The following is a 17,199-nucleotide window of genomic DNA, read 5'->3' as shown; positions in this document are numbered from 1 at the left end:
TTGACATCGTTTTAAGCTCAGTGACTTTTTTCTAGTCTATGTCCAATGTACTGATGAGTCTGTCAAGAGCATTTTACATTTTGATGGGTTTTTTTTTTTTTTTAATTTTCTAACATTTTCTTTCAATTCTTAATTGTGGTTTTTATCTACCTGCTTACATTACTCAGTTCTTCTTTCATGTTTTTCACTTTTTCTATTACAACTCTCAGCACATTAATTATAGTAATTTAAAATTCCAGGTCTAATGATTTTTAAATCTCTGCCATACCTAAGCCTGGTCCTGATGCTTGATTTTTCACTTCAGACTTTTGTTTTTAAGGATGACCTTTCTTTTTCGCAGCTAAACATAATTAACAAGTAAAAGAAACAGAAAAATAGGTCTTTAATGCGAGGTTTTATGTTTATCTTGCCAGAAAGTAGGCTAGTTTACTGTTCGTTCTAGCTAAATATGTTAGGTGATAAAATTTCCCTGAGCATCCATGGTTTTGTTTTTCTTTTTTTCTGTAGGTTTCCCTAGATACTTATTCTTAAATAAAATTTGAGGCTTGCAATTCTTTAAGTTGGAGGTCCTTATTATTATTTAGTTGCCTCATTGGTATGTTGATAAGTTGTGGGGGAAAAGGAAGTATTCTATTGACCTATAAAACCAGTAGTAGCTCTAGTGGTAGAATTATGATCCTGGGTTTCTGCTTTTGCTAAACTGTGATTCTCTTTATTCACTTGTCTCTCCAGTTTTCAGAGTGTCAGCTTGTCCTGTGGTGTAAATTTTCTGAGGAATCTAAAAAGAGTTATTGGTATTCAGTTTGCTTAGTCTTTTCTTGTTGTGAGTGTGGGAGTCAAAACTACCAAGCTCTTTTCACATAAGACCAGAAACTAGAAGTTTCTTGAATACTTTTTTGGGGTAAAATTTTTCTAAAGTCTTCTCAAAGAATATATGCAATAACATATGTTAAATCTCTTTGTGTAGGAGGGCATTTTTGTGGAATTTCAGTGCATTTTGCTGAAAAATTGTAAGTGGATTTTTATTATATGAGTTTATTTTTCTTGCACATTAGTAGAAAATAGCTATGGAAACATGTATCAGTCAAAGTTCTTAATTACAGAGAAAAGAATCTAGTCAATTTAAACAGAAAAATGCTTAATAAACAATATTAACACAGGGTCTTCAATACCAGAGATGCTCTCAGGACCAAAGGAATCATGAAATAGAGAGTCAGCAATAATGCTAACTTCACACCATCCCTACTGTGAAGTTTTAACAGAAATGGCATAGCTACTCCCACATATGGCTTAATTTATGACTTTATAAACTGAATATTGACTGGGTGGGGTGATCCATGCCTGTAATCCCAACACTTTGGGAGGCTGAGGTGGGCAGATCACTTGAGGTCATACGCTTGAGAACAGCCCGGCCAACTTGTTGAAACCTGTCTCTACCAAAAGACACAAAAATTAGCCAGGTGTGATGGTGTGTGCCTATAGTCCCAGGCACTCGGGAGGCGGCTGAGGTGGGAGAATTGCTTGAACCCAGGAGGTGGAGGCTGCAGTGAGCCAAGATATGACACTACACTCCTCCAGCCTTGGGGACAGGGTGAGACCCTGTCTCAAAAAAAAAAAAAAAAAAAAAACCTCTATATCAGCAAACTTTCTGCAGTTGAAATGTAGCAATCACAAGAATCTGTCATCATAAGTGACAGAAATTTCATTGTTCACATGGCTGCTACTCTAATAGCTTGCTTTTGACTCTAAATATGATTCAGGATTCAGCCCAAATGCAGAATAAAGAGTCTGGGATATCAAATATTTAGCTTTTTATCCTCCATACTGCCACATCAATTATCGATTTACACCATAAGTCAGAAAAAAAGGTATGACATCAAATATTCCTCATATTTTTAAAATAAATGTTGTGAGATTATAGTATTAATAACAGAAATACTGCTGAAATAAATTGGACTAAGAAATTTTGACTGGATTATTTAAATGTGCTTTTTTATTTATTTGCTCCAAGCTTTCCTAGGTTGTTAATACAAATTGTATCCATGTACTTATTTACTTTGAATTTGGTAATTTCCACACACTCATCAACTCATGCAAAAGTTGCTCTTTCTGTAACACCTTCCACAATATTTCTGGAAACTTTTTCAGTGCATGATCTATCTCTCATTGCTCCCATTTTCCATGTTGTCCTGCTACCAGGATCTCCTGCCTCCTGCCTCAACCCCACAGGGCCACTTAATATTCTTGTGCCTCCAGAGCTCAGCAGCCTCTTGCAAAGTGGAAAGATCAGTTCTGTCCCATCTGCTGTAGATTCTAATCCTGTTCATTTTTAACATCATTTCTGAGACCATTCCTTATTAATTAAGGAGATTAATAAGACAATTATTTTAGTTTAAATATGAATATTCCCAAGAAATACAGGTGTGTCTTGTCATGAACTCAAGTAGAATTCCCCAGTTTATTCTGAGAAAAATGATGCTCTACTCACTTTCAGTCTGTTAGTGAATTCGGCTTATTTTACTTGAAACAAACTACCTTACAAAGAGATCTCTCCAGGGACACCTCACACTCCTGTAGCTGGATCTATCACCTTTATCCTGTTGTCCCTACCACTTCACCAGCAATAGTAGCATATACCTAAATCACAAATACGGAGATATATAATATTTTATCAGTTGACTCCTAGAGCCCTATGTAAATCAGTAAGGCAAATACATCCTTTACAAGAAGAGGTTCACCTGATGTGTTCTAATGTGGATACTAACTTAGCAGGTTTCCAATTACCTAAACTGATTTTAGCTGCTTTATTCCAATTGTTTCAGTCCTATGGAGAGTCACTAGCCTGGTGTGGTGGCTCACACCTGTAATCCGAGCAATTTGGGAGGCTGAGGCCTGTAGATCACTTGAGGTCAGGAATTCGAGATCAGCCTGGCCAACACAGTGAAACCCCATCTCTACTAAAAATACAAAAATTAGCTGTGCATGGTGGTGTACACCTGATATTTCAGCTACTCCAGAGGCTGAGGAATGAGAATTGCTTGAACCCGGAGGCAGAGGCTGCAGTGAGCCAAGATTATGCCACTGTACTCCAGCCTGGGTGATGAAGCAAGATTCTGTCCCCCTGCCCACCAAAAAAAAAAAAAGATTACTATTTAGTCATTTAAACATTTGATAATATTTATTTAAATAATCGGTATTTATTGAGCACCTCATATATTCTAGCACACAGACCTATCATTTTCATTCAAAACTCTCTAAATGCTCTAGATTGCATCACTTTACGCATCATATTATTTTTCCTGGCTCATTTCTTTTTTGAGAATAATCTTGTTACAAACTTAGTAGTATTAAAAATACTTATTGATCACTTTGTGTTTTCCTGGCATTGATAATTTGTTAATAATAGAATTGTGTATGTTTATAACATGTGGGGGAGGAGAAAAGCAGAAATTTTATAATTTGGTGATGAACCTGAATGGAATGGAAGAGAATCAGAGCCTTGTTAATCAAAAGAATGAAAATAATAAAGAATAAATTGGTTTCCCTATCTGCTCAATGATAAAATATTTGAATGTTATACTCAAAGACCTATGTTAGGCTGGGTGTGTTGCCTCACACCTGTAATCCCAACACTTTGGGAGACCGAGGTGGGTGGATCACCTGAGGTCAGGAGTTCAAGACCAGCCTGGCCAACATGGAGAAACTCCATCTCTACTAAAAATACAAAAATTAGCCAGGCATGGTGGTGTGCACCTGTAATCCCAGCTTCTAGGGGGGTTGAGGCAGGAGGATAGCTTGAACCTGGGAGACGGATGTTGTAGTGAGCCAAGATCGCGGCACTTAACTTCAGCCCGGGCAAGAGAAAGACATTGTCTCAAAAGAAAAAAAAACCTATATTATGCTGATTTTTACAGTAAGTGATTAGGTGGTCTCTAGTTGCAAACATGCAAAAGGGGCCTTTTTTATTTCTTTAAAGTTTTCCTAAATGCCTTATTATTTCTCTAGTTTCTTCAGTATTTTCTGTGATTGACTAATTTAAGTCTCATTTTGTTGAAGGTCTAGAACATTGTTAAACCAAAGCGGTTGTCATCTTGAGTTGTGCATCAGAAAAAAAGCTAATAAATGTTTTGTCAGTTAGTTTGTTTTAAATAGTGCCTGATGATTCTGATTCTGTAGGTCTGGGGTAGGATCCAAGTAATGATATATTTCTACCGTTTCCATAGATACTGCTGAGGCTTGCTCCCTACTCCCGGTGATATATATTGGAGTCCAGAAAATTGAAGAGTAAAAAAATAAAACTATCCAAGATTTTCTTAACTTATACCATTTAAGCACATTCTCTTTATGTATTAAAGGAAAACAAATAACAGCAACACTCCATGACTTTCATTGAACTGGGAAGAGGAAGTATTCAGCAAATATTTTCTCAAACAAACATTCCATTTCTATTTCATTACTGTTTTTTCTATTATAGATACCTTGGCATTTTTATTCTTTATTTAAAAAACAACTTTCCAGTACTATGTCGAATAGAAGTGGTGAGAAGGGCATCCTTGTCTTGTGCCGATTTTCAAAGGGAATGCTTCCAGCTTTTGGCCATTCAGTATGATATTGGCTGAGGGCTTTTCATAAATAGCTCTTATTGGCCGGGCGCGGTGGCTCAAGCCTGTAATCCCAGCACTTTCGGAGGCCGAGACGGGCGGATCACGAGGTCAGGAGATCCAGACCATCCTTGCTAACAGGGTGAAACACCGTCTCTACTTAAAAATACAAAAAACTAGCCGGGCGACGTGGCGGGAGCCTGTAGTCCCAGCTACTTGGGAGGCTGAGGCAGGAGAATGGCGTAAACTTAGGAGGCGGAGCTTGCAGTGAGCTGAGATCCGGCCACTGCACTCCAGCCTGGGCAACAGAGGGAGACTCCCTCTCAAAAAAAAGAAAAAAAAAAAAAAAAACAGACAAAAAAAAAGCTCTTATTAGTGTGAGATACGTTCCATCAATACCTGGTTTATTGAGAGTTTTTAGCATGATGAGCGTTGAATTTCATCGAAGGCCTTTTCTGCATCTGTTGAGATAATCATGTGGCTTTGTCATTGGTTCTGTTTACATGATTGATTACATTTATTGATTTGCGTGTGTTGAACTAGCCTTGCATCCCAGGGATGAAGCTGACTGGATCGTGGTGGATAACATTTTCATGCACTGCTGGATTCGGTTTGCCAGTATTTTATTGAGGATTTTCATATCGATGTTCATTAGGGATATTGGCCTGAAATTTTCTTTTTCTTGCTGTGTCTCTGCCAGGTTTTGGTATCAGGATGATGTTGGCCTTATAAAATGAGTTAGGGAGGATTCTCTCTCTTTCTGTTGTTTGGAATACTTTCAGAAGGAACGGTACCAACTACTCTTTGTACCTCTGGTAGAATTCAGCTGTGAATCCGTCTGGTCCTGGACTTTTTTTTTTTTTTTTTTTTTTTTTGGTAGGCTATTAATTGCTGCCTCAATTTCAGAACTTGTTATTGCTCTATTCAGGGATTCGACTTCTTCCTGGTTTAGTCTTGGGAAGGTGTATGAGTCCAGGAATGTATCCATTTCTTCTGGATTTTCTAGTTTATTCGTATAGAGGTGTTTATAGTATTTTCTGATGGCAGTTTGTATTTCTATGGGATCAGTGATGATCTTTCCTTTATCATTTTTTATTGTGTCTATCTGATTCTTCTCTCTTTTCTTTTTTATTATCTTGCTAGCGGTCTATTTTATTGATCTTTTCAAAAAACCACCTCCTGGATTCATTGATTTTTTGAAGGGTTTCATTTTTGTGTTTCTGCTCCTTCAGTTCTGCTCTGATCTTAGTTATTTCTTGACTTCTGCTAGCTTTTGAATTTGTTTGCTCTTGCTTCTCTAGTTCTTTCAATTGTGATGTTAAGGTGTTGATTTTTTATCTTTCTGATGAAACGTATTTAAGCTAATAACTCCAAAACAAGCTTTCCAATACTTGAGTTTTTTTTAATGCCCTTTATTCCAACTGTCCTTGAAGACCTCAGAAAAAGTCAAATAAAGTAATCCTTCTTAAGAAGGGCACTGTCTCACTGTCTTTAAAGACAAGTTGTCTCCCTGGAACAGGAAAATGTCCAAGTACTTTTGATCTTTTTGCCATCAGCTGTTTTAACTATTAATTATATTTGAAATGTATCTTTCAGCATTTTAGATACCCCAAAAGTATTCTTAGCCTATCACTTTTGAGTTATAGATATATGTATGTATATATATACACATATATATCTCAATCTGTGTATGTGTGTGAATATGTATGTGTGTATATATATTCATATATATATTTACTATGTGAATATCATTCTATCGTTTGTAGCTCACTCTTTTTCATAAGCACAATAATTGTCCCCCAGTGAGTGAGTTCACATCCTAACTCCCGAAATCTTTGAATATGTTACTTGACATGGCAAAAAGGAATTTGCATATGTGACTATATTTAGGGTGTTGAAATGAGGAGATTTTCCTAGGTTATTTGGTAGGCTCTTAGGATGGGGAGGAGGAGGAGGCATCAGTCAGAGAAGGAGATGTGATGGCAGCCGCAGAGGTTAGAGGGACTCAACTGTGAGACAGTGAATGTAGGCAGCTTCTAGAAGCTACAAAATACAAAGAACAGATTCTCCCCTAATGTGTCCAAAAGGAATGCAGTTCTGCCAACACTGTAATTTTAGCCCCATAAAATCAATGTCAGATATTTTACCTCCAAATATGAATGATAATAAATTTGTATGATTTCAAGCCACTAAGTTTGGACATTTTGTCACAGCAATAGGAAACTAATACATTCCTTATATGCTTGCATTTCTGATGTGGAACTTCAAGCCAACCTCATGTTGAAAAATGATTATGAAAGGTAAGAAATATTCATTTCTAGAAAGTTTATGATAGTCCTATTAGCAAACTCTATTGCCGTGTGAAATCCTAGCCACCAAAAAAATTCACTTACCATTATTTTATGTACTACTAGAAGGGGGCATGGGAAGAGGTGGAGAAGATGTGAATCCATGCATAATAAAATGTTCTGGCATGGAGATGGATAAGTGCCACCAAAAGGATATGTCCAGAGCATAACTTTGATAATATATAAATACACCAAACAGAATGTTGCAATAAGGAAATTTGAATGTCTCAAACTAAGTCTAGGAGAAAGAAGAAAATGAATTGTCTCTTGAGAAAATAAATTGCAAGCCAGTACTCACACAATGAATTCAAACAACCAATGTGGTATCAAAAACATCCTTAGGAAGAAAAATTAATCTAAAATAATCTCGGTTGGTAAGGCCTATTGGCAGGAAGCAAACTCAGATTGTCTCATGAAGAATGCAAATTCAATTACATTGGATAGTAAAACGCAAAGTCAGAGATGTTAAAATAATCTTTTTAATTATATCTCAGAATCTATGAACTTGGCACATCTGTTTTGTTAAATCACATCCATTGCTATTCCAAGAGAGTTGTCTTATTTATTTCTAAGATGAATATGCTAACATACCAGAAATGTGTGCGTGTGTGTGTGTGTGTGTGTGTTCTTTTCCAAGTTACCATCAGATTACATAATGATTATCCCTTTACCTAGTTTTTAAAGCTGTACATTATTTACCCAGTTTTTAAAGTTGTTATATTATAATTGAAACATAATTGTACATATTAATGAGTACAGTGTGATGTTTCCATATATGTATGTATTGTGTAATGATCAAATTAGGATGATTAGCATATCCATCAATTTAAGCATTTGTCATTTCTTCACAGTGATAGCATCCACAATCCTTTCTCCTAGCTATCTTGAAATATACACTACATTATTTACTAATAACATAATATTTAATAATAATTAGCTATAGTCATCTTGCTTGTGTAATAGAACACCAGAACTTCCTGGCTAACTGTTAATCAGCCTCTCCCCATCTTTCCTTTTCCCTACCCTCCCCAGCCTCTGTTAAGCACTATTAAACTCTCCTCCTATAAGATCACATTTTTAGATTCCACATACGAATGAGATCATGAGGTATTTGTCTTTTCATGCCTGGCTTATTTCATTTAATACAGTAAGACCTCAAAAGCACAGACAACAAGTGCAAAATTAGACAAATGGGACTATTATATCAAACTAAAAACTTTGATAACAAAGATAACAATCAATATAAGTGAAAACATACAGAATGTGAGAAAGTATTTGCAAACTGTGTATCTGACAAGGGGTTAATATCCATGTAAGGAAAAAGACAAATAATTCAATTTAAAAATTGCCCAAAGGCCTGAATAGTTATTTGCCTAATTTAATGGACTCTTCTCTGTCTTCATATCCATATATCATTTAAAATGTTTCTCTTACCATTAGTCTTGGAACTCTTTTACTTCACTTGGCTTCCTTAGCACTCTTTCTATTTGCTGACTACTTTTAAGTCTTTTTAACTTCCTTCTCTACCAGCTGCCCTTGAAGTATTGTTTTTCCTTTCCCTCAGCCATCTTCACTTCACTCCACATTATGCAATCTCATTACTTCAGATGTTAATGAAACTCAAATTTTTATGTCCAGTAAAGATCTTTTTTTCAAGTTTCTTTGAAAACAAACCAAATAGCTCACAGTAACTTCAAATTAAAACATTTCTAAAATAATTTCTCTTCTCACATTCCAAGGTGATTTCTTCTGAACGTCTCATTTTTGCCACCTTTTAAGCATTGAACTAAGTGGATCAAATTAGAAAGTGAAAAGTTATTCTCTTTATTATTAAATAAGTAAATTTATTAAATTTACTTAAAATGTAATGAAGAATATGAAGACTATTGGTAAATTAATGGAGGAAGTAAAGGAAAGAAAGCATACAAGTGACTTTTAGCTTTCTAGTTTGATCCATATACATAATAGAATACTATGCAGCCACAAAGAGAACAAGAGCATGTCCTTTGCAGTGACACAGATGGAGCTGGAGGCCATTATCCTTGTAAAACTAACACAGGGATGGAAAACCAATTATCGCATGTTCTCACTTATGAGTGGGGGCTAAATGATGAGAACTCATGGACACATAGAAGGTAAGACACACACTGGGGCCTTTTGGAAGGTGGAGGGTGGGAGAAGAGAGAGGATCAGGAAAAATAACTAACAGGTACTAGCCTTAATACCTGAATGATGAAATAATCTGTACCCCCATGACATAAGTTTACCTATGTAACAAACCTACACTTGCACCCCGATCTTAAAATAAAAGTTAAATAAATAAATAAAAATGTTTCTCATATATAGGCCATCTTTTCCATTCCTACATCTTACGATATCCTCACTTATCCCCAATCTACAGATGCTCCTCAATTTATGACAGGATTACATCATCATAAAGATGAACCCATCAGTAAGTTGAAAATACATTAATATACCAAATCTACTGACCTTCACAGCTTAGACTAGCCTACCCTAAACGTGTTCAGAATGCTTTCATTAGCCTACATTTGGGCAAAATCATCTGACAATACAGTGCACTGCAGAATATCCGTTGTTTACCCTCATAATCTTGTGGCCTGACTGGTAGCTTCAGCTGCTACCTCCCCAGCATTGCAAGAGTATCGAATCACACATCCTTTGCCTGGGAAAAGATCAAAAATTCAAAATTCAAAATAAGGTTTCTACTGAACATGTATCACTTTTGCATAGTTGTAAATAGCAAGTTGAATCATTGTTGAGGATTCTCTTACAAATATGGTCGTGGCCTGCATAACTGTTTTAGTCAAAGACTATGTTTTAGTCAAACATTATGTTTGACTAAATCCTGCATAATGTTTAAGTCAATTACAGAAAATTGCACATACAAAGGTCATTTCATAAGATTATAATACTGTATTTTTACTGTACCTTTACTATGCTTAGATATGTATAGATACAAAAATACTTACCATTGTGTGACAATTGCCTACAGTAGAATAGCACAATAACATGCTGTACAGGTTTGTAGCCCAGGAACAACAGGCTATATCATACAGCCTAAATGTATAGTAGGCTAAGTTTGTTTAAGTATCCTCTATGAAGTTTCTATAATGACACAGTCACCTACAAATGCATTCTTTAGAATATATCCTCATTGTTAATTGATGCAAGACTATACTTACCTGTTTTTCCTGCCTCTAGTTTCAAAGCCTTACATCCATGATCTTCATGATGTCTGCGTTGGTTGTCTAGGGATGTTAAAAGAAAGTATTACAAGTTAGGAGTTGGAACAAAATAAATTTATTTCCTCAAAGCTCTGGATTCTAGAAGTACAAAATCAAGATGTCAGCTTCCTTGGCCCCTTCTCACATTTGTGAAGGAGAATCTGTTCTATGCAGCAATCCTAGTTTCTGGTAGCCTCAAATGTTTTTTGGCTTACGGAAGATGTTTTCTTTGTGTCTTCACACCATCTTTCCTGATACATCTATTTCTATGTCAAATTTTGTCTTTGTATTAAAATACCAATCACACTGGATTAGGGCCCACACTAATGACCTCATCTTAATTTGATCCTCTGCAGAGATGTTGTTATGGGTTGAATATTATATCTTCTCAAAATCTGTATGCTGAAATCTAATCCCTGGTGGATGTGAGTGGTATTTGGAAGTGGGGCTTTTGGGAGGCAATTAACTCATGAGAGGGAAGCCCTCATAAATGGTATTAGTGCCTTTATAAAGGAAACCAGAGAGCAACTAACTCACCCCTTCTGCCATGTGAGGACACCAGAAGTCAGAATTCTGAAACCTGGAAGGGAGCCCTACACCAGAACGTGACCATGCTGGCACCCTTACCTAAGACTTCCAGATTCCAGAACTGTGAGAAATAAATTCCTGTTGTCTCAAATAGCCCAGTATGTGGTACCCAGTCATAATACTATGACATCCAGCCAGAATTAAGGCAGACCTTACTTCCAAATAAAATTACATTTACATGAACTGGGAATGAGGACTTCAACATCTTTTTTGAAGAACAAATTCAACCCATGACAACTGCCAGAGGTATGATTACAAAAGATGTTATAATACACCCCCCTCTTTCTTAACTCCCCATTATTATCTCAAAAAGTCAACTACTTAGGAAATAATTGAGGCTGTCTTCAACCTTCTTCCAATATTTCTTTCTCATCTCGTCTGCTAGTAATGCTTATCAATGGCCCCTTGCTCCAACCAGTATATTCCCGATGCTTTGAATTTTCTGGGTTTTGCTGAAACTTCAATCTTTACCTGAAATATTTTCTCCTGGCTACTAACACTTTACTTAATTTTCATAACCCCAAATCAAATGGTGTGTTCTCTAAAAAGCCCCCCTTGATTCTCTGGTCTCAATCTGCAATTCCATATTCCCATTGCACTCATTTAAACCTTTTAAAATGTAAGATTTACAAAGCCCAACTTCTACAGAGATCTCCCTCATTCTTCAATGAATTATATTCTACTCCTTTTAATGAGCCAAAATGGCATGTGAATAGTGAATATTTAAAAATACATGATTTATTTAATTGATCTGTGTTTGCAAGTAGGGCCTCCTGAAACTATCGAACCTGAAAGAATCACACTATCATTGATGAAAATGGAAAAGCTTGACAGAGTAGCTTCTATGTCAGAAATTTTAATGAGCTTGACTGATAGAAGATACTTGTTAAATATATCAGAGCAGAATGCATAAGTCATTCCCATAAATGTAGGGATTGAATTTACTATATGAAATCTCCAAGTGGATAAAGAGAGTAACTAAAGGCACTCAGTGAGCTTTGGGAAGCTCTGTTATTTATTGGGTGGAAGGAGAAATAATTTCCAGATCTACAGAAGGCGAAGAAATGAACAATGAGATGAAAGATAGGATGTATCTGGTGTAGAACATAAATTTAATAATGGCTGGTTCTCACCTTAATTCTAGGTTTAGTTCTAGAATGCAGATACCACAAAATGGAAAATAAAAATTAACGTATTTACAGAGATAGCTAGGTAACCTGTTTTGCACTGAAAATATTCTGACAGATTTCAACTAAAATACATGTACAGGATGTAGTTACAAAAGGGTGTTTTTCCTACTTAGGAAGTATTTAGCTATGCTATAATATTCACATTTAACATGAAAACCTAAAACACTTAATGAAATTCTTAAATCATGCTACATTATGGTGCATGATTTAAGAGTTTCATTCTAAGTAAGTATACGTACTAGTGCCTGGGTCGTTCAGTGGTAGAATTCTCACATCTGCCAATTAAGCCTACGTATAAAGTTATAATTATTGCTAGTCTGCTTTTCTGTCTATACTTTTACCATTCCTCAAAAGACTTAATGAGTTTATTGGATAATTTTGGGAGATGGGACCTAAATCTTAAAGCTTTGTTGATTCACTGGAAATTCTAAGTGCAATATTTCACCTTTGGTGTTTCGTTACATAATGGATAACACAGTTAATTCATCTTTCCCTGATGATAATGTTTGTCTTTACTTAAAAGGTATCATAATTTAAGTGCTGTAAATTTAAGAAATAGATCATCATTTTTTCCATAAGATTATGGCAAGGCAATCTGGGAGTAACTCATGAGTTTCTTTCACCATCTGCCAAGAGCAGAGGAGCATTCCTTTATGGCTTTCTTCTTAATGGGAAAATGAGTGGGTTTATGCACATCTCTGTTTAATTTGGGACCAAATACATCTCTTAAGAATCCTTACTTCCTTTTAGAAAGTGTTAATTCTAAAGCAATTACAATGTGACAGGTGGAAAGCACAGGTAAAAACACAGCTGCACGCCTTTAAATGATGCCTATAAACATTCGGAAATAACCTAGGATATTTCCATGATCTTACAAGATGGGGTTGTCAGCAAGCCATCCTGCTCTACCCAGTGGAATGCTTTCAAGACAGCCAGTGATGTTTTACGTGTTGCTGAACTGCAAAATACAACATGGTCTTGTTTGCTCTCCCCAGTGACCTGCCGGTGTGGAATTCTCGTTTGCTTCTTTTGGGGATTGTGGTCGGCATTTTCAATTTTGAAATATGTTACGTTCTCCATTATGTATAGAAACTTCTTATTTACTGACATTTGGTATATTTTAGAAGTTAAATATCCAAAAGTCCAGAAAGCTATAGAACTTTAAAACAAAAATAAGATGTTATATTTAAAAGAGAAATACTTCATCAGTTCATGAAAATAAAGGTCTTTCCAAATTTTTAATAATGACAAAATTATTATATACAAACATTTAAATTATTAAGCACGTTTAATAGAATTCTGAGTATCTCGTTTTACAATAAAGCAAAATATTTTATAAACCTGGTCAGGGATTCTCAAGATATTTAAGTGTCAATACATGTACATGTTATCAGAGATAAAGAACACATTTATAACTAATTGGGAAGTTTATCAATTAAAAAACAGAATCTTTTCAATCTTGTCATTCAAGAAGCCCTGATCTTTTTGATGTATCATAATAATTCTAAATATTAGCAATATTTGAAATTCTGTGAAAATATAGAAGGATAGGCCCTGCGCAGTGGCTCACGCCCGTAATCCCAGCATTTTGGGAGGCCAAGGTGGGTGGATCACAAGATCAGGAGATAGAGACAATCTTGGCTAAAATGGTGAAACCCTGTCTCTACTAAAAATACAAAAAATTAGCCCGGCGTGGTGGTGGGCGCCTGTAGTCCCAGCTACTGGGGAGGCTGAGGCAGGAGAATGGCGTGAACCTGGGAGGCGGAGCTTGCAGTGAGCAGAGATCTCGCCACTGCATTCAATCCAGCCTGGGCGACAGAGCGAGATTCCCTCCCCAACCCCCCCCCCCAAAAAAAGGATAACTGTAGCAATATTCGTAAAGTTTCATGTTTTGTGTTACTTGTTTATCATTAACAATTCTCACTGTCACCTTAATAAGATGCTAAACTTCTGTCCTGATTGTCTCTAGGTCCCCCAAAAGAAGCACAAGGCATATTGCTAGACAAGCTGAATTAGAAAATTGGGAACTGGGAACTGGCTCTGCAAGTTGATCTTGAAAACTTGCTGATTTCATGTCTTTTAACACAAAGCACACACTCTCAACATTCAGCAATCTTGCCCTGAGGAATTAGTAATATAAAAATCACTTTTTCCTCTCTTATTTGATGGAATTAAATCTCCAGCTCCATTGTTTATAAAACAAAGCTGTTTGAGTCACTTCAACTTGCACTGAATTCTTTAACACTTTAACACATATTTTTGTTTGTTTGTTTGCATTGTGTTGAATGTTCTACCTAGCTTTTCTAATTGTACTCAGGAAGAAATGGTCTACTAGAAGTTAGATTGCTACAGTGAGAAGCAGAAGTAAGAAGTTTTCCAAAAATCTCTTTCATACCAGCGGGGATGTCTTTCCTTTCTGTATATTCATCATAAAATGTTAATGTCTGATGTGAGAGCAATATGTGAATATGTTATATTTACCTTTTAAATAAAGAAAGCTAAATGTGTAGGTGTTGGATTTGCTTGATTGAGGGCTATTTATCAATTAAATGTTTCTTATATCCATGCACCTGTTTGAATAATACATACAGTTTTTTTTTTTTTAGATAAATACTCTGTTCACTCTTGAAACGTCACATAACACCCTAGAATATACAACATATTAAATTTATGACCCAATGCTTTACATTTACAAAGTAAAAGATAAAATGCTAAATGTTTCCATTATTTTCTATTGTTCTCAACATTTTAAGGCTTAACTTTTATTAACATAACATTGCAATCTAACCTAAATATGTAGGCTTTAGATTCTAGCTGCTCAGATTCAAATCCTGGCTCCATCACTTGCTTAAGTTACTTAAAGCTCCTATAGCTTCATGACAAAAGACTATTAAAACTAAACTAAACCTCCATTATAGGATCGATGTTGAGGTTGAAATAATACGTATGATGTAGTGACTCTATTCCCAGGCACAAATAAAACTTCAGAAAGCCAGCGTGAACTATATTATCTCTGTGATTTTAGATGAAACATCCAATATTTTTATTTTCATTACTAACTTACAAAATTATAAAATAGTATCATGTTTAAAACTCAAAATGTGTTCGGATATTTGAAGATACCCACACTCAAAGTCTCCCAATGAATAGTTAATTATTCTTTCGAGCACACCAGTCCACTTTTTAAATTTAATAAACAAATTGGGGATTAAAAACATAAAGCAACAGTTCTAAACAATTAGAGAATTCTCTTGGAATGCTAATGTAAGATGATTTTCTTTCAATCATGACATTTTCCTTTATTTTGCTTTCTCTTCCTTTTTTCCAATCACATCTATCGAATATTTTTTAGGCACTCAGATTTCAGACATAAAAGCCAATTCCTAATTGTCAAGGAATCCATTGAGTATAGGGGAGACCCGTGTTAAAACAATTTACACGGAGTGTTGTTTATGTGATAAGAAAGTGTCGAGAGGAATACAAAATAATAGTGGTGGTGTTTTCTACAACTATCATGTTGTGTTCACAGTGCTTTTTGCTTTTTATATTACAGTTTGACCTGTTAATATTAAAATATTTTTAAGTAGAAAGGAAGGGAAACAAGCTATGCTTGAGTAAAATAACAATGGATTGGTCATTGCTTGTCTTCAGAAGGAAATGATTAAGTCAGGTATTTTTTAGGTGAAGAGAATGATGTGGCCTGTCAAAGATGACCTGCTTTCTAAAACAATTGAAGGACTTGAAAACAATTACCTTTTTAATTTTTGTTTGGTAAAGCAGTTTTTAGGAGTTCTTTCCAAAATATTACTAGTGATTTAGAAAGAGTGCTTACCAATAACCATTAATTGAACTAGTATTAAAGTATGATTAGTAAGCAAAATGATCTAATAGGCATACTTAGAATTCATCTTTTCCATTTGGAGTACATTTGTGGAAATAGAAAATCTGCTACTATAATTTGCTGTGATCCTGTCTTAAACAATGAATATGTGAAAAAGTTTTTGTATAATGTGTGGCCTGAGGAGTAGTATCACTTATTCCTTGGTTTTCCACAAGGCCTTTACTCCTACATTCCTAGGCTTAGACCTAACATTTCTAGTATTTTATTTTAAAATAATAGTTTATAGAAATATACATATTAATATTTATTATTGTTACATAAAATATAAAACACATTCAGGAAATATTTTTATACCATGTTTTCAATTCTCTTATATCAAAGAAATATCTGCACTTGCATGTATATTTCAGTCATCTTCACAATAACCAAGATATGGAATCAACGTAAGTATCCATTAACAGATGAATGGATAAAGAAAATGTGTCATAGAGACAAAACAGAATATTATTCAGCCATAATAATGACTAGAATCCTATTGTTTGTGGCAAGAGGAATGAGTCTGAAGAATATTTTATTGAGTAAAATACGTCAGGCACTGAAAGACAAATATTGCATGTTCTCACTCATATGTGGGACCTAAAAAAATTGATCCTTGGGGGAAGTGAATAGAATGGTGGTTGCCAGAAGCTGAGACCCATAGTGGGGAGGGGGAGGATGAGGAGGGATTGGTTAATGGGTACAAAAATACAGTTAGATACAAGGAATAAGCTCTAGCGTTTGAAAGCACAATAGGGTGCCTATGGTTAAAAATAATTTAATATGTATTTCAAAACAGCTAGAAGGGAAGATTTGAAATGTTTCTCAAACAAAGAAATGATAAATGTTGAGGCAATAGATATGGTAGTTGAGCTGATGTGATCATTACACATTGTATGCATGTGTCAAAAGTTCACAGGCACCCCACAAATGTGTGAAACTGTTATATATCCATTAAATTTAAATTAACATAAATTTTAATTGAAATTTAAGTAAGTCGAAAAGAATACTTGAAAACTGTTAAAATATTCAGCTAGATGGCCTTTAACCATCCTCTTTTGCACTCTTTCCCCAGTCTTTTCTCTGAAAAGACTGGTGATAATTGTGGGTAGAATGGAGACCTAGAAGACTGGCCAGTGGGTGCACCACGGGTGCACTAGTGGGTCTTCTATGGTCTGTGGCTAGCTCCACAATATGTAATACATAAAGTATTACATTATGTAATACTTTACATAATGTACCATGTGAAAGCTCTTTATATACAAGTTGCCTCATAGAAAATCAGTCCCATTTAAAGGAGTCCCAAGAATGTAATTAATATGGTTTGGCTGCTTCTCCCCTCAAATCTCA

The sequence above is a fragment of the Piliocolobus tephrosceles genome, chromosome 8 (genome assembly GCF_002776525.5).
Source record: "Piliocolobus tephrosceles isolate RC106 chromosome 8, ASM277652v3, whole genome shotgun sequence".
In the NCBI taxonomy this organism is placed as follows: domain Eukaryota; kingdom Metazoa; phylum Chordata; class Mammalia; order Primates; family Cercopithecidae; genus Piliocolobus; species Piliocolobus tephrosceles.
The sequence above is the reverse complement of the archived record's forward strand: the minus strand, read 5'-3'. Positions refer to the sequence as shown.